The sequence below is a fragment of the Diceros bicornis genome, chromosome 2 (assembly GCF_020826845.1).
Source record: "Diceros bicornis minor isolate mBicDic1 chromosome 2, mDicBic1.mat.cur, whole genome shotgun sequence".
NCBI classification, from domain to species: domain Eukaryota; kingdom Metazoa; phylum Chordata; class Mammalia; order Perissodactyla; family Rhinocerotidae; genus Diceros; species Diceros bicornis.
In genome coordinates, this window is record NC_080741.1 from 30,162,407 (window position 1) to 30,182,201 (window position 19,795).

General features: G+C 36.7%; 1 protein-coding gene across 6 annotated transcripts in view; it reads left to right on the forward strand.

Annotated features, from left to right (window-relative positions):
- The window catches only part of RARB (retinoic acid receptor beta), an 824,831-nt gene that overhangs the window by 336,752 nt on the left and 468,284 nt on the right, over window positions 1-19,795 (forward strand). For all 6 annotated transcript variants that reach the window (XM_058553917.1, XM_058553915.1, XM_058553911.1 and 3 more), the window contains one exon: window positions 7,327-7,377. The gene's annotated coding sequence lies outside the window, so the exon portion shown is untranslated. The remainder of the gene's footprint in view (window positions 1-7,326; window positions 7,378-19,795) is intronic.

A 19,795-nucleotide genomic window follows, 5' to 3' on the forward strand; every position in this document is an offset into this window, starting at 1 on the left:
TAGAGGAAGATTGGCACAGATGTTAGCTCAGGGCAAAACTTCCTTACCAAAAAAAAAAAAAAAAAAAAGAAAAGAAAAGTTACATGTCCTTTATCCTTTACCCTAGGAATCTGTGAGCTATGGAGGGAAACAATTACAACACTCTGAAAAATGAAAGACTTGCAAACAGACAAAAAGAAATCCTGTGCCAATAAACATATCCCACATATTCCATAAAGGTTGATGGAGTGCTGATAGGTTAGTGGGTTTGGAAGTCATCTTGCTTTGGACATTAGGTAAAAACTTTCAGAACTTCTATAGGGTATCTAAATCTAAAAGGGCACTGAGCACGGTCAGGGCTTGTGGATAAAGCTATCTCTCTCCCTCACTGACCTTAAAATGTGACCTCTAATGCAGTGGTCCATGAAGCACCCTGCCTGTAATCATCTTTGGAAATGTGAATTTGAGAAAGGAAAACTGATGAAATCACAGGGAACCATGATCCTGTTCACTCCATAGGCTTGAACTTGAGCTCATGGCTTGAGCTCCAGCTCTGGGCCTGGCACACACCGTTGTCCTTGCCCCTGAGTTCTCTAGTGGAGGCTGGGTGGGTCCACGTGGACATAGTGCTGGTACCAATCAGGGCTAGAATCTATGGATAGACAAAGGCTCTGAGGTGAGTTAGTGAAACTTATGTTGGAGGAACTAAAGTGGTTTCATGTGGCTAAAACATTGACAAGCCTCTCTTAACCCAAATGCTCATTCATTCATTCATCCATTGGTTTATTCATTCATTCAGACTTTTTTTTTTTTTTTGACAAGGAACATAGCTAAGCACTACATGAAATATGTAGATGAATGGCTTATCATTTGTAACCTTGAGAAGCTAATTGTCTAGTAGAGGAGACAGGCATGTAAATAACTCCAAATCAGTGTAAGGAGATGAAGAGGCCTGGGAGAGGTACAGAGGAGTCCAGTGGGGAGCCTCATGCTCTCTTCTACATGGAGAGATCTGCAGAGACTCTGTGGAGATGGTGGTCTTTGATGTGAACCCTGAGCTCATTTCTTGGTATATTTGGATATTTGGATATGCAGGCAGACGGCTACTTCAGGCAGAAGGCACAGCATAAGCAAAGGCACAGAGGCTGGAAATCTTAGGTGTGTGAATAACTTTGTGCTATCAGTTGCCCCTTGTGGAGGGCAGGGAGGGGGCAAAGGTGACAACAGCAGGAGAAACCAGAGGAGCAGGGGAACTGTGGATGCTGACGAGGCCATGGTAAAAGGGCAGGGAGCTTGGAGAGCAAACTGTGTCTGCTTAGCTCTTTTGCTAAAGGGCAGCTCTGCTTAGGAATCTGAAAAGAAAACCGAGATTATTTATGTGCTACCACCAGCAATACATCGGAGGCCAAGAGGAGCTGAGAGTTATTGAGCTAGTTCAAAGCAATCTCGATTATTGAAAATGAATGAAATTGAATTCCACTTCCTACAGAGTCATTTATTGAGAGACAAAAGCAATTAATACTGAAAATAAAATAATTTTGAACTTCTGAACTAAATTACCATGCAGATATAATGTACTGTCTCATCAGTCTTTAAATACTTCATGTATTAGAAAATTGTAACACCGTCTCTGAACCCGGGTCCTCTACATCATTAGCATTTATTCATTCTGCTTTTGCCAGAAAGCGATTCTCAAGAGTAACAAATTAAAAGCCAAAGTTTCAGAAATATTATTCCAAATTTAAAATTTACAGCCGTGTTGAGGTTTGGGATTTCAGTTTATAAATTAATCCTGTCACTTGGTAAATTAAAAAAAAGAACCTGAACTTTTAAGGTGTCCCATAGTTCCTTGATAGCAACAGGAGTTTTTGCATATTATTGCAAATTTGGCAGCATCACAGAGTACCTGTTGCCAAGTACCATGCATGCGTTTGATGAATGATTCTGCTGTCAACCTCAAGCATCCTTGTGTAACTGATTTATGTACTGAAGGCCCTTAAGAATTGAAAGTGCATTGTATATACAGAGATGGTACATATATTATAACTCACATAAGTCCCAACTTGAGTCACTTTGTTTTATGGGAACACTACAGGGTCTCTAGAAGAGTTGGGCACCCATTATCTTTATTCCTTCCCACTTAGGGAAACAAGCTGTCTTAAGTAGATTTCCCAGAAGCAGAGCTTATGATGAGGTTTGGGGGAAAGTAATTAGGAAGAGTTGGAGAAGGGTGGGACGGGAAAGAGAAGGAGGTTAACAAAGAGGAGTGACAAGAAAAGTTCTCTGGAGAGTAACTTAGGTCTTATCCTGCTGGGGAGCTCTAGAATTAGTGTAGGACATACCCCAGAGTCATTGCAAACTAAGGACGATGAGCAGCATATTTATACCTCCTGTATCTGATGATCAGCCCACAAAGAGTCACAAGTACTGGCTGTTGGGAGTGAAAGCAAATGGGGAGCTGGGGTGTGCAAAGATGGGAAAGGGATCTTTCCCTTTGAGGATGTGGGCGGTGCCCTGATAGCATGGGCCACACTGGCCACATCAAATATTCCATGATTATCATTAAATGCTGTGTGAAAAGAGTTTAATCTTACCAGTCCCTGGAGACAGTAAAGAACTCACTATCATCCTCCTGGGAAACATGCCCAACTCTTGGCATTCTTCTTGATTCAGAGCCCAACGTACAGGGAGAGGTTTCAAAGGGGCCAAGAGATCAATTTCCTGCTGGTAAGAGGCTGCTGGCAGAGGATTGACACATGCTAGGCACTCTAGTAAGTTAGGAAAACAAACCAGGGGAGGCAAGATAGATAATGTCATTGTGAGAAAGCTTCAAATAGCTGGGTATATAGCGGCAGGGAAGAGGGGAGCCTCTGAAAAGCAAGAGGTACACCCACTGAAGAGCACTGAAGTTCAATCTTAAAGAGTACTGCGTCAAAAATATATTTGTGTGCACAATTTGGCCTGTAGCTCACCAGTTTGCAACATTAAATGTCTAAAATAAATGACCTTAATATGTGCATAAATAGGATTTGGACATTGTTAGAGAACTTTTCAGAATATAGAAAGCAGGAATAAAGGGAGAAGAATGTTGAACTCACTAGATTCTTGCCACCTGTTTAAAAGTTGGGACTCGTCTCAGAGCAATAGATGCTCTTAGTAACAGGTTTCATTGTAATGAAATCTTCAGTATATATCTAATGCCTGTTAATTTGTTTAATACTTGTATGTACCTCAGGGAAAATAAATTAAACCCTTATTTTGGCTGAGAGTTTTACCATCAGCATTTTGGGAGGGTAGAACTCTTTTAATTATTCAACAAAATACAATGTTATTTGTCCTTAAATACTAAATAACATACTATCTCAGTGCAATCCTTCCTTTGCCCCTCCTCAGAATCATTAGGGAAAAATCTCCTTGATGACCAATAACAGACTAATGTCCATGTAAATTGATTGAATGTAGCACTAATTACTAAGCCTTAAAGTAAACCAGACCATTAGCAGATGAGCCTTCATTGTTAGATCTTCACCAAGTTGTATTTCATAGTGGCACTCTCCAATATTTAGTCCATGTACCAGGACATCTCTGTAGTTTCCATAGTGATTCACCATTGATGATCAGGCAGATCATTGAAATGTTAGCTTCTAACCTTGAGGCTTATGGGCTGAGTCTGAATGGTCCCACTGCTACATATAAGCATTATAAGTGTTTCTGCTGGAAATTTCCATGCCTATTGCATTCAACATGCAAACAGAGTCCTATTGGCGTTATAAACCAGCAGGGAATAGACACTTTAGGACTCTTGTGTATCAATTATGACTTAAAAGATGTTCAATTGTTAAGAGATTTGCGGTTATCTCCATAATTTTTCAAATTATATTTGAGAAGAGGAATCGGGTTTTGATATCCTAGTTATTTTTCCCTACTTAAAATTTAAAACAAAGATACTTGACCTAGAGACTGAATTTTAAATCCCTAATCTCTTGAAAAATCATAACCAAAAATAGGTACTAAAGTAAAGCCTCCATTAATCTAGTTTGGCTTGCCTCACTGATGGAATTTGCCAGATAACTGAGTAAATTTCCACTTCAGTTTTTACTTTGAAGACTTGGCATAGGAAAGGCTTACTCATTTGTGGACCCTATGGGATGAGAGCAGCTTCAAAGGAAAAATGAGAAGGACTTCTTTTGTTTTAGTTTCTTGGCCTTTGAATTATATTTGTGCTTGCTTTTATATTTTAAGGAGATGATGAACTTTTGTTCATTCAGACTCGCTGGATGAAGACAAGTCCAAATTATGGAGGAAGCTAAACCATCAATTCTTTTAAAAGAAAAAATATTTTTACTGTGGACAACATATTCAGAGCTTGACCAATAAATTCCTTTAGAAAAGCTCTTAGAGAAATTGAATTATTGCTTAGATAAGATTTATATAGAGTTGTTCAAAAAACATATTGCTTACACTATTAACTTGCTTTGGAAGCCTGTCTTTATATAAAGACACACTTCTGAACAATTAGCATTGTATTTTTTTTTCTAAATTAAACTATTTCTTTCTTCACACTGTCCAAACCAATGTTTAATCATGCACTTCCAGTTTGCTCAGGTTGTAAAAACTGTTCTTTACAGCATGAACTTTCCACCCATTAACTTTCACCTAAGTGGCACTTGGGTGCTATTTGGTTAATTATATTTGGAGTTCAAAGTTTTGATTATGGCTCATTTATCAGATGTAATTTTTAAAAGGCATAAAATTAAATAATGGGCAGTACAGGTAAAGAAGATTTTCCCTAAATCATCAAGATTGATGGTCTTGTTTTTTATAAATATACTGGATGTTGATATAGTACACTTTGCTGTTGTGTGGTTAGGTTGTGTAAGCTCTAAGTGGTTAAGTTCAGGGAACATTTTGCCAACCTTGGGTCATTATAGGTTATAGGAACCAACTGACCGGTCTGATGACTTTTGATTTTAAGATGTTATAAAGCTTAAGTAGTTTTGTTCTTTTATTCAGTCTCATTGCACTATTTAATGAGATCTGTGCTAAATGAAGCAAAAAGATACAACCCCTACCCTCATAGGGCTTACAATTGAGTGAGTGGACACATCAAAACCAAGTAAAAAGCAAATAAGTAGGGCCAGCCCCAGACATAGTGGTTAAGTTCACGCGGTCTGCTTCTTCAGCGGCCTGGGGTTTGCGGGTTTGGATCCCAGGCATGGACCTACGCACTACTTATCAAGCCATGCTGTGGCAGCGTCCCATATAAAAAGTAGAGGAAGATGGGCACAGATGTTAGCCTAGAGCCAATCTTCCTCAGCAGAAAGAGGAGGATTGGCAACAGATGTTAGCTCAGGGCTGATCTTCCTCACACACACACGCAAAAAAGGCAAATAAGTACAATTATCACAATTTGTAAAAAAAGAAACCTGGAGAATTAAAGACCTAGTGTCCTAAGAGAATGAGAGGAGCATGAAGGGGTAAATGATCTTATTTTCTTATTTTTTTATTGCTCATTATCGCTAATTTTAATTTTCTTCAATACAAATAAAAAATCAGCAATTGATTATGCAATAGATCAAAACTATTTACTTATATTCAGTTAAAATGATATGCTTCCTGAATCATTGAAATGATAGATTCCATGAAGGTCTGAATATATGAGTAGTCATAATCTCGACACTTAAAAGTTATATTTATAACTATAATTTATTGCTCCTAAATAATTCTTCTGATAATATAATATGTGGTCAATGCAGAAAACTTGCAAATTATCAAAAGATCCAAAAACTTTACCTATACAGTAGTCCCCCCTTATTCATGCGGCATGTGTTCCAAGACCCCCAATGGATACCTGATAGTACCAAACCTTGTACATATGTGCTATGGTTTGTCCTATATGTACATACCTATGATAAAGTTTAATTTATAAATTAGGCACAGGAAGAGATTAATAACAATAAGTAATAATAAAATAGAACAACTATAACAATATACTGTGTAAAAGTTATGTGAATTGTGGTCTCTCTTTCTCTTAAAATATCCTATTGTTCTATACTCACCCTTCTTCTTGTGATGATGTGAGATGATACAATGCTCACGTGGTGAGATGAAGTGACGTGAATGACGCTGGCATTGTGACATAAAGTTAGGCTACTATTGACCTTCTGACAATATGTCAGAAGGAGGATAATTTGCTTCCACACCGCAATTGACCACAGGTAACTGAAACCGCAGAAAGCGAAACCATAGATAAGGGAGGACTACTGTAATTCCTTCACCAAGAGGTAACCAGTGTTAATATTTTGGCAGGTGTCCTCCCAGTCACTTTCTATGTTTAAATATTTATACATATGCATTTTTACAAGAAATAGAATCCTACTATATACATTATTTAATAGCCATTTTCTACTTTTTAGAATGAACATTTCCCCATGATCTTTTATATTGTTTTACACTATAATTTTAATGGCTGCATAGTACTTAATTACATTGTTGCATCTCAGTTGCATTAAGCAAGCCACTATTTATGTACATTTAAGTTGTTTCCAGTTTTTCACTTTTATAAATAGTGGGATGCCTGTCTATTTCCTTATTTTTAATTGTTTCCTCAGGGCACACTACTAAAAGTGGAATTGCTGGTTAAACTCATGAGGCTATGGATATATGATTAAAAATATACCCAGAAAAGACCACACTGATGTATACTTCTACTAGCTAGAAACGTGTCCACTCCCTCCATATGTCACTTTTACTAGGTACTTGTTTTAATTTTTGTCATTTCAGCAGTCACAAAATGACTACAAAAAAAGTGTTCTATACTTTATATTTGATGTGAAACTTGAATATATATTTAATGGTATTTTAAGATTTGTAATGTTGTTTTCAAAATAAAACTAGAAACAAAATCAAATTTAGAGGAAATGGACACTTCTAGGATATGAGCATTCTGAAAACAAAGTTCAAGGTGATGCTCTTTACAAAATGAGAACACCAATAATCTAATGGGAACACCAAAAAAAAGTCCTAATTTAGAGAAAACCAACAAACTTGAAATCAAGGTAGAGAATCTTTGTCTCCAAGAATCAGAGTTTGCTGTAATCTCTGATGAGAAAATTTATTTTTAGATTGAGTTAAGGAAATATGGTAATGTCTTAGAATTCCTATGATATTCTCTTGAAATTGAAAATTTTAAATTGTAAGCTCCCCTGCAAACGTCTTTCCCTATGACTGGTAGTTATCAAAATTAAATGATACTAAGAAATTGAGTGGTTTTGCTAAACACGGTGGCAGAGTGTTATAATTAAAAGGAATTCGAAAGATTGTCTAACTCAGCTCTTCATTTTACAGATAAAATAGAATACTGCAGAGATGAAGTGACTTGTCCAAGGACCATACCTGGTGAGTAAATTTGAACAATAAGCAAGTATTAAAATATTAAATATTTAGGTAACTTAAATATTAAAATATTTAAAATATCATGAAAGTTTCCCATAATCTAATGCCTCAAGTATAACCACAGTTTGGCATATGAACTGCAAAAGTATTTTTTTAGACATATACATAGAAGCAAATGTTAACAGTTTTTCCAAAAATGGAATCATACTATACATAAAAATTCTTCTGCAAATTGTTCTTTAACATTTATCTTGTATAGATAGTCTTATTTTTTCTCAGTTAACTTGTAAATTGAATAGAGCAGAGACTGGCAAACCTTTTCTGTAAAGGGCCAGAGAGTAAACATTTTAGGCTTTATGGACCCTACAGTCTCTGTCATAAGTATTCAGCTTGACCTGGTGCAAAAGCAGCCACAGACGATGTGTAAACAGGCGCATGTGACAGTGTTCCAATAAAACTTTATTTATAAAAACAGGCAGCAGGCAATATTTGTGCCACAGGTCATAGTTTCCTGATTTCTAGAATACAGAAGGAAAAAAAGGTTAAGTCTTATTAGAAAACCATGATGTTTGAGGAGGAAGCATGATGAATATCCTGGGTATAGAGAGAAGGGAACTGGGTTTGAGTTTGCATTCTTAGATGTGACCTTGGGTGAGGCAGGTGGGCTCATTGGCCTCATGAGTAACGTGTGGGTACTAATATCCAGCTTGCAGGGTTATTTTGAAAACTAAATAAAATAAGTTATGTAATTCTTCTGTTAGTACATGAGAAAATTCACTTTCCCTTGAGATGGGGATAAATGCAGAATTTTTGTACTCATGTAGATGAAACATTTGAACCAGGAAGAATTGGCCAAATTTACTGTTATTTCAACAAGTCAAAGACTTGTATCATGTAGATCCTCTTAAAAGCCATGTTTTCAAACTATTGGCAAAAGATTGGGTAAACATGACTATACCAGAATGGTCCTAAGATTTTCTGAGAAAGTATTAACATGCTTGGCATGGAACTTTTGCAATAAAGGAAACACTATACTTTAATTCATAGTGATTTAAGAAGATGGAAGATTTTTGAGAGGGGAAATCTAATTACAGTGAAAATAAAATTTCATTTACTCATCATTTCCTTCATTATTCATTATTTTTTACTGGGAAGATAAGTATGCACAAGGAATAGCAAAGAAAAACATATTAAAGTGTACTAGGAAAAAATAAGGAATTAATGTAATGCTACTTAACTATAAATTTCTTATATTATAATCATATTTGAATTTAATCTTCACGTGAACCTATTGGGTAAGTTCAACTGGTTATTTTAAAACAGAATTCCTATAACAGTTCCAAATAACTTTATTGCTTTGTCTAATTCATTTGGAATTTAATGTATTTTTTATGACTTTGTAACTTTGTTTTCTTCTCTGCATGGTGTAGTTATACATTCAGTTGAATACTTTAACATTTGAATACAACTTTCTTCTGTTTTATCGTTGCTTTTCCTTAGTTCAGAGCTAGCTTTAATTCAAATTTAAATGTAAACTGAAATAATTCTATTAATTTATTGTTGCAGTTTAACACCAAAATATTGATCCCTTTAATTTTATATTCTGGAGAGCAAAGCATTTCATACTAATTAAATATTATTAATAATGACTGTGGCATACAATTTAGAGGAAAAAAGTTAAGTGATTCAAGTTGATATAATGTTCATTTGTGAAAATAAGTATGTGAATATAGTCAAGACATTTTTTGAAACTGAAGAACTTGCCCGACCCAATGTGGCAGTACATATTCTAACAAAGCTTAATTAAAACATTTTGGCATTGGCTTACAAATAAAGAAAGAGATCAGTGAAACAGAAAAGAGAGTCTAGAAAGAAATCTAAATACAGGGATTTAATGTAAGAAATCTAAATACAGGGATTTAATATAGGATAAAAGTGGCATTTCAACTTATTAGGAAAATAATTGTAGAGTCAAGAAGTAGCAAAGAGAAAAAAGAACAACATAAAAATATAAAATATCCTTATGGCAAAAGACAGAGATAGCAAAGCATTTTTGTAAACAAAAAATGGAACATGTACATGTAGACACATCCATGAGAATAGTATAAACAATTCCATGGGAAAATAAACAAATGATATGAACTGGATATTCTCAAAAGAAACATCAATGACCAATAAACAAAATGAAAAAAGTGTCAACTGTAGCTTGATAACATCCAGCAATGGTGAGGCCATAAGGAAATCTGTACTCTCTTACACTGTACGGGGGGAAGTGAAGTGAAGTAACTTTTCTTGGCATGAAATTGTCCAATATCTATTAAAATTCCAATTATAGGAATCCTATGACCCAACTTCCTAACTTCCCAGAAAATATGAGATTAAGTTCATAAGATACATGTTCAAGATGTTCATTTTGCTTGTTTGTAATAGGAAAAAAATAAAAGACTGGGTAAATAAATCATGGTACCTCAATATAATGAAATAATCTATAGTTTTTATTAAAATGCACTAAATCTATGTCAGATGACATGGAAATATGTTAACGGTAAGTGAGAAATGCAGGTTCTGTGCATAGCATAATCTTGTTTTTGTTAGAGTTTTAACAACCCTTGTCTCTGGGTATGTAATTGGAGGACTGTGTGGGTTACCTATTTTGTTTTCTATTATTTTTAATACGTGTTCTGATTATATGTGCTTTCGACTTTTTATATCTTTCAAATGAAATATATAACTCAACATATAAACACGGAAACTAACAGAAGAGTGAAAGTAGAATAATAAAAATAATAGACACAGGGATCTATTTTATTCTTGAGCTACCTAAGTGCAAAATTATGTTTTGATATATAACTTCAAAATGAAGTATTCATCAAAAATGCCCATCTTCAGGGAAATCCACTCCTAGGTATACACTCAAGAAAAATGAAAATATATGTCCACACAAAACTTGTGTACACATGTTTATAGCAGCATTATTCATAATAGACAAAAAATGGAAACAACGCAGATGTCCATCAACTGATGAATGGATAAATAAAATGTTGTATATCCATACAATGGACCATTATTGTAACAAAAAGAAATGAAGTACCAATACATGCTATAACCTAGATAAACCTTGAAAATACGTTAATGTGAAAATTATGTTAAGTGAAAGAAGCCAGTCACCAAAAAAAACGCATACTGTATAATTCCATTTATATGAAATATCTAGAATGTAAATGTAGAGACAGAAAGTAGATTATTGATTGCCTAGGGTTGGGGCTGGGAGGGGTAAGATAAGGAGTTACTGCTAATGGGTATAGGGTTCCTTTTTGGGGAGATGAAAGTATTCTAAAATTAGGTCATGGTGATGGTTGCACAACTCTGTGAATATACTAGAACCATTGAATTGTATACTTTAAATAGGTGAATTTTATGGTATGTGAATTATATCTCAATAAAGATATTTAAAAATACATATACTTTAAAAACTACAAATGAGGAAACTCAGGACATGGAATTTATGGAGTCCATGGAAGTTTTCTTTGGCTTTTCAGACAACAACAAGACAAGAGCTGTGTAAATTAGGACAATTTCTGAGATCGTATCTTAGAGATAAAGAGTAATAAAGATTGTCGAGTCTGAAAATTTAACACATCCTTCTAATAGTCACAGAAGTTTTCCCAGCGAATGGGATCCATACCAGTGGGGCTACCAGTGATGATTTAATTCATATTATATCCTATAGTGAGGAAGTTATTTTATTCTCCCTTCAATTCTCCTCCAAAACTTCTGATTCTCTTGGTAAGAGAGGCTATTGATGGTCTTCCATCTTCTATAACTCTTTTTAAGAAACAGAGACCAGTCCAAGACTCAGAGCTATCCTTAGGCCATGCCATCTAACAAGGACTCAATTACATTATTTTGTTTCCATCCCTTTTATTTTTACAATTTATCTTCTATTTGAGGTAAATGAAGCTGATTTATCACTTTAGCAGTGTAATAATTTGTCCATCTTAAACACATTTATTCAAGTAAAAAACAAAAAGTGTGCTGACTTACATAAAAGTAACAAGAATGGAAGTTGTTTGCCAACAAGGCAAAATTAATGCTGGTAGAATCTGAATAACTGAAGTTTCAGGAGTAACTTAAAGATTAACTCCAAGATCATAAAATCTTGGAGCTTACAGGGATTGATAGACCATTTAGTTCAAGACACTTGGTTTGCAAATGAGGAAACATGGACCCTGGAAGGTTAGGCCTTGCACAGAGTCACCTTTTCAGACACAGCTTCAAGATAAGAGAAGCATTGCTAACTCTCTTTACCTCTTTCAGAAGGTGTTGTTTGGGTGAGAATCAGAATTAACAACTCCTCTCTGATTTAGCGAGACTCAATTAGGGAAGACTGTGATTACCAAATGCCAAATTACAATTATCTCCCCATTTCTGGTTGCAGTTGGGTGTTCTTGAGCTTTTGTCGGGGGCAGCCAGAGAGCTAGACAGAGGGGATTATGAAAAGGCAGGAGGAGAGGAGGGGTAGAACTATCTTGCCTTTCTGTAGATGCCAAAGCTAATTTCAATGATGGCTTTAGTGATAAAACGATAACCAAGATTAAAGCAAGCAGGCATCCACTTTAGGATATGAGAGCTGGAATTTTAGATTTCATTATAAGATTGCCATTTCAACAAAATAGTAATATAATAGCAATGGATTTCCATTTTTTCTCCATTTCTGTTGAAATATTATCTCATAAATATACTTTGATACAAAAGAGATCTCTCAATTTCATGAGAGCTCGAGCTCTATTTTATTCTTATGCTGACTTATCCCCAAAATATCTTTTTGATGTACAGCTTCAATATTCTTGCCAATGTCTGTGACATCAGCAATCAAAAAAGGCATTATTTTTAGGTTTTTTTCACATACTGTTTAAGTTATCCAAAAAAGGGCTCTTGCTTAGTACTCACTGAAACATCCTTAGTATTAGCAAGGGATTTTTATGGCTAATATGCTAGCTAATTGTTGCAAGAGAGGAAAAAAATAAAGCATCCGTGAAAGGAGGCAGCTTTACCCAGTGTTAATTTAAAATGTAGGTAAGGAATATTGGAAGGGAACTAACACCTTTACATATTAGTATATGATACTATAAGTTTCTATTATACTAGAAGTTTTCTCAAATTGTATTTTAGTTCTGAGACCACATAGCTAGAAATTGGCACAGCACTTCCATATGAGTCAGCCTTCCCAGGCCTCAGAAATGTTTCACCCACTGAGGCTGTTCCTTACAAATGTAGGTATCAAATGTCATGATGAGTGAGGTTCATTTAGTTAAAGAACATAAGGAAAGCATAAATTGGTTAAGTACACTTGGTGTTAAGTACCATTCTAGAACTTGATTTTTTTTCAGTGTCTGGAGTCCTATATTATCGTGAAGTCTTTTTTATTATTTGAGTTATTAAAACCCCTTACAAAGAACCTGAGATTCACCTGGTTTGCATATAATTTCTTTCTACATCAAATAGTGCTTTAGTGAAACTTTAGCTCTCTGAAATACTGACATTAAAGAACTAATTATTGGGTTAATATGCCTTTCCTCTAGACAGTCCATTTTAAAAGGGAGGTGAATATGTTTTGATATTCAGAGAATGATGTTAAACTACTGCAATAAAATAACTGAATCTTTGAAGTACACAAGCAGCACTCACTACAGTGTTGATAGCATTGTACTGATTTAAGCGTTAGAGAAGTATTTTCACCAGATGTGCCACATATTCTAGTGAAGTTTTCAGTTGCTATACTCATGATTATTTAACAACCATAATCAAGATATAGATATGAACATGATTTTTCCACCCAAAGCATGGCCAGAATTCATGGCTACTTTCTTTATCACAGTGAGTAGAGACTAAATGTCCCTCAAATCAATGTGTAGTTAGGTAACATTTGGTACCATATCTGAAGACATAGGATGTGAATGCCCCACACTAACCCAGCTCACAAGGGCCAAACATATGAAGAATAATGTCAAAGGGCTGACTTATGGGTGGAAGGCATTGATGACCATTGGCTCTGACCCTGGAGGAGGAGAAGGAAGCCTTTGTTTCCTGGCACACCTCATGGTTTTAACACTTTGATAGCCCTTGAGATTGCTCTATAGAATCACTCTCTTTTACCAATAAAGAAAAGATTTTTTAAAAGGAAAAAATTGGTACTGTTTTCCCCTATGATCCATTAACTAGTACAGAAATCTGCCTGTCCCGCCCCCACCCCCCCAAGCAGAATGCAAAGGAGAGGAAGTCAGTGCCAGCATATTAAATAAACAGATTTTTTCTGAGTAACCCAAGCTTCCCTTATTACTGTGATGTCCCAAGAAGCTGCTGCCTTTTCATTTTGATGTGAGAGACATAATTTTCCTGTTGTTTCCCAAGGCTGTCAGATAACAGACAAATTGCCTTTGATAAAACATGCTTTCAATTTCTCCAATGTAATATTCCATTTTCATTTTCATAAGGGGTTGTTTATTTTGATGGCTTGAATTGGTTGACTAGGATGTCAGTGTCTAGTACTCATCAGTAAAGATTGTAGTCTGAGTTATAATTCAGGAGAGCGTATGTTACTATCAAAATTATTATCTACAAATGCTTTTCTGTGTTTAATTCTTGAAAATCAGGAGTGACATGCCATTTGAATAGATAATTTCTTTTTGTCCTATTCTTCCCTGAAAGTTACTTAGAAACAAAGGCAATTTGGTCAATGCTGTTCATTGAAGAAAAACGTGTTGTCTACCTCCTGGAATTCCAACTCCTAGAATTCCTGCTGGTAGTTCATGTTCCTCTTTTTCATTTCACTACTCTGACTCTGTGTGTGTTTGTGTGTGTGTGTGTACACACACCCATACCTTTCTCTCTTGCCCTATCAGTACATAGAGCAGACCTGAAAAGAACTTTAATTAAAAAAAATTCCCCAATTATAAAAGTAGTACATATACATTGTAGAAAATTCTGATAATACAATAATCAAACAGAAAAAAATAAAAGAATCATCTGTGTTAAATCCCATGTAGACTTGTCCTCTTTTTATTTAAACTTTTCCTAATTAAGAGATTATCGTCTGAAAGGTTGTTCTACTAGTTAGCTGGCTTGGCTCACCTGTCCAGTCATGTATTCACTGCGTTGAGGCAAAGTGACCTAGCAGCCCAGTACGTGGAGTGATGCCGGGCGCTGTCCCCACAGCCCCGCCTCAGCGCCAGTCAACAGCTGAGCACATGGTGAACCCCAACCGCAGGCCAGACGTCATGCTAAACACTGAGGACACACAGCTGAATAGTACCAAGATGCCAACTGGCAGATAAAGACCCACATTCATTGAGGAAGTACCCCAGCAAGGGTGTGGTTAACCTTGAACAGGCACCTGGGAGAGGCAAACGTTCCGCATAGATTGTAGAGGGAGAAGCCTGCCTCGAGAGACAATTTGAGTGTCCTTGGTATGTTTAATAAGGTACTTGAAGCCGGAGGTTGATACTGCCTAAGAGTATGGAGATGAGAAGTGAGCACAGGATCAAACCTCAGAGAAATCCTGACATTTAATGGTTAGCCAGAGGAGATGAGCTTGCAAAAGAGAGTGAAAAGTAACAGAAACGGTTAGAAAACCAGAGAATGTGGCATGCAGCAGGCACAAGAAGAAAATGTTTTAAGGTGGAGGAAGTGGTCCATTGGGTCAAATGTTATTTGTTATTAATAAGGTCTGGAAGATATTCATTAGGTTTTGCAACATAAATGTGATTGGTGACACTGACAAGAGCTGTTTTATGATACGATATAGGAAGGAAACCAGACAGAAGTGGATGCAGAAGTTTTGGCAACATCTCTAAATGCCTTTTATCACTTTTTAACATTTAATGTAATTATTTGATGTATAGCTCTGATGTTTCCATTATTTAAAATGTGAGTTCCTGATGTGCATTGATGATATCTTATCTCTGATAACCCTAGTCATAGCACCATACCTACCCTATAAAAAGTGTTCAATAAATATTTGAATGATAAATAAATCTTCCTTTACAAACATGCTTCTCCTTCTATGCTTCCATTTCCGTTTCCTTCTGCTCTTCGATTCCTTCCTTATCCTTGCTTCCTGCATTTGATAGGTTGCCAGGTGATATCAATTCTTCTGCAACATCTCTCTGTGTCAAAATTCTTGGCTAGGGACAAATTAACTCCTCTTCCTCCAGGAAATTAAACCTTCAGTTAAGAATTAAAGTTTAACGTTCATAAAGTCCCTCCCCCTAGAGAGTGTGTGTGTCCCCTCCCTCCCCACTTCTTCCCTCTTAATGCCGCTTCCTTCCTCTCCATCCTTTCTCGCATCTTTGCCTTTTTCTAAGAATTCAAGTGACATTTTAACCTAGAACATACAAGTTGTAGAAGTAGGGAAGAATCACTAATCATCACATTTGTCCTATGAAACATAACTTGAGGAGAAAAAATAAAATGACATGAAAACTAAGAACAAATATTGAAGAAGTAAAATCTAAGGAACACTTAGCTTAAATTAAAAGGCTCAAATTACTGAATGATGAAGATTCTGTGAGTTTCCCCAACTTCTCTTTTGGTTAATGACACCAAGAGAAAATTAACAAGTTAGAAAATGGGGTATTAACTATTGCTCTCTTTGTTTTGTCCGTGATGACGTTTTAATCCTTAGATGCCCCTAAAAGGACTTGACTGAGTTTATATGTCCTGTGGTGCAGTCGTCCCTCAGCACAGAGCACTGCCTGGGCTGCTGAAGGATGAATCTGGTTGAGGCAAGAAGCACTATCTATATTGGCAGCCTCGTCTGTAATGGCAGCCCGCCTTTACCTCCTGTAATGCTCAGGGGAGGAGTGGCTTATCTTCAGGATGGCCAATTCTTTATAGTTAGTATCAGAAATGAGCCTATCAATCAGCCACATGAGACTTTTAAAGGGGCACGAGGGCCATAAACTTTATGAAAAAGGCTAAAGATTGCATTCAGCCCTCAAGCAGATACACAATTACCCTAAACCTAGTTCAGGGCAGGGAGACTAAATCTTCTTTAAACAAACAAACAAACAGAAGTGAAGACCCCTACACTCATCATAGCTTCTAGAATCTAAGAGATAGGAGATAGCAGTTGTCAAACAAGTCTTTTATAGCCATGAAAAGAAAATAAGAAGGGCAAGGAAGGAGGGAAAAAAACGATAGAGAGAAAGGAAAACAAGCAATTAGGCTAGAATGGGAAGGGGAAAAAAAGACTGGAGAGAGATTTTTTGGGAGTCTGTAAATACTTGCCTGCTTATAAGATAAACTCATTGATATTGAGGGGACTTGAAAAATCCCATTGATTTATTCACTGTAGGCAGAAGTTAGAGAAAATCTCATTTTCATGAGCTTTTCTTCCTATCACTCAGTTCCCTGGTGACACAGAAAGTAAACCTTTTCTAAGGGTTTTCTCAGACAGTTTGACATTTTGCTGAATTAACTGGCATATATTGTACCAAATTTATATGCTGCATCTTTCCATCCAAGCAAGGAATGATTTTATATTGAATGGAGTTCTTAGGGCACTAAGAGAACTCTGGAAACCTCTCAGAGTGATCTTGCTTCTGAAGTCTGCCTGTCTGCCTTAAATCCCCCCATGTCTCACTGCCTATTGCCTGGATATAAACTTTGAGGGCATTCTAAATATCAGTGGGATTGTTCTGTGACACCTAAATCTGTCCCCTGAGGCTCCCTGTGTATACGCCGTCTTAAAGTTTTATCTGGCAAATTTCAAGAACATCTGAAATGTTTGGTAAAAGGTGTTAGGAGGGGAAGTTAGATGAATAGGGCATCATTTTGCCAGGACAACTGAGTCTGTTTTGATCATTTAGGGGCAAGTATTTCCTATATAAATAGTGATCCACAAAATGAACGAACATTTTATGGTGTGGCCTCCATTTAGGAAGCCCATGCCACCCAACTACTGACATGAATGATTCGGCGAGGCAGAGGTGTGACCATAGTTTTCAACGGCTGCTGGAACAAAGTTTAAAACTGGGTGGTTTAAAACAACAGAAATTTATCATCTCACAGTTCCGGAGTCTAGAAGTCTGAAATCAAGGTGTTAGCAGGGCCACGCAGAAACCTGTAGGGGAGAATCCTTCCTTGCCTCTTCCTAGCGTCTGATTGTTTGCTGGCAACCTTTGGCGTTCCTTGGCATGTGGCCACATAACTCTAGTCTCTGTCTTGACCATCACATGCTGCTCTCCCTGTGTCTTCTTATGAAACACCAGTCATATTGGATTAGGGGCCCATCCTATTCCACTATGATCTCAATTTAACTAATTACATCTGCAACAACCCTTTTTCCAAATAAGGTCACATTTGAGAGTAGGACTTCAAAATCTTTTCTTTCTTTTTTGAAGGATGGGAAAACAATTTAACAAATAACAGTAGGAAATGTTTTCTGAAGTCTTGGTTGAATAGACTTAAAGACACTTTTCCAATTCAATTCAACGTTTAACAAAAAATCATTGGTATCAAAGACTGAGCTAGGTGCTCTTTGAGTTACAGAGGATGAGCAGAATAAGATGCCCCCCATACCTTCCAGGTACCTACAGGTAGCTGAATATAACACTATCACCTTATAAAAGATCTTTCAGATAGAGATATAATTATATAAAAATTTTAGTATTTACAACATACAGGATACAGTGGTGATTAGTAATAGTAGTAACTAATATTTATATAGCACAAAAATATTTGCCAGGCACAATTCTAAGTGCTATATATTCATTTAACCCTCACGACAGTCTTATGTGGTAAGTGCAAGGCAGGTCAAGCCTTTTTCTTATGGAACTTACATCCCTGAAGTTTGGTTTTTTTTAGTCCCCGTGGGCCTGAATTGTTTCACCTGTGGAATGAGATAAAATGAATGCCATGGTCATTTCCTACATTACATTCCAATGCACTAATACTGCTGTCTCTGTTGCCTTGTTGCTGTAGTTTTGAGAAGATGCTCAAAGGGTTTTAGCACTTAAAACGTAGCTGGAATGGATTTCACTCAAGATCTTCCTTTGCCCTGGGCTGCTGAGTTGACATTTACCAGACTGAGTCCACCATGTTTGTTTGAAGTCTTGAGTGTCACCAACAGAAACAAGTACAGGGCTGGCCCCGTGGCTTAGCGGTTAAGCATGCACGCTCCACTGCTGGCGGTCCGGGTTCGGATCCCGGGCACGCACCGCTTCTCCCGCCATGCTGAGGCCGCGTCCCACATACAGCAACTAGAGGGATGTGCAGCTATGACATACAACTATCTATTGGGGCTTTGGGGGGAAAATAAATAAATAAGTAAAATCTTAAAAAAAAAAAAGAAAGAAACGTGCAAAATGGAGTCACTAAAATATAAGAATTACGACCATTGGAAAGTAACCTCCACGCCAGCTAGAATTTTTATTTGTTCACTGCTATTTCTGCAGTACCCAGAAGAGTAGCTGCCCATTAGGAGGTGCTCAACAAATATTTGTAGAATGAATGGGCGACAATAATTAGCAGACAATTCAGACCCGAAGCTTGAATCATGCCAGGGAAAGCAGAGGGTGTTCCTGGCTTTTGATAGTCACAAACAATATATTTTAGCTATAAAATTAAAAATGTATATCATGCTACTTTGGATACACCAATTTAAGACTTTACTGAAGCAAAACCACACTAGAAAGCGAAGCAATATGCCTTGCCCTCCGCACCTAAAGCAACCCCTGCTGTTCCAGATGCCTTGTCTGACCTGAGTGGTTGGTTTGTGTGAGGGGCATTCCTGCTTTAAACGCCTTCATGCCAAAGGAGGAAAACAACAGGAAGCTCTTTTGCAACTTTAGTTCTTTCACCTCCTGTCCAGACCATAGGGTTACATCCTTTTTGGTGACAATATAATCAGTTGACTTAAAGGGATAATAATAATGACTTATGAGATGCTGACGTCTAACATGATTAAGAAAGTAAAAAGTGCAAATTGGAAAATATTTAGAGAAGAAACTCTGATCTTAAAGTATACAGAAAGGCATTGCTGAAATTCAGTTTTTACCCTGAGGTGATGAATAATAAAGTAAACGGTGGGACATTTTTGGTAAAAAACAAACCAAAAAAAAACTTCCGGAAGATGCTTGGGAGCCATCAACATGATATCTGGAATGCTTTTGGAATCTACTCTTTTCGAGGTAAATCATGCTGTGAGTGACATACGCTATTTGGAAAATATACGTGAAGCACAAACAGAACTGTTTCTTACCTTTGCCCTGTGGATGCTGTCCTCTTGAAAAATTCTTGTTTCTGTGTTGACCTTTCCTTCTAGAAGGCTGCCTGATGGTTATATGCCAAATGTCCCTTGTAGTTTTCTGAGCTTTTCCAATGCCCCCCACTGCCTCAAAACTTTGCAAACTAAAATATG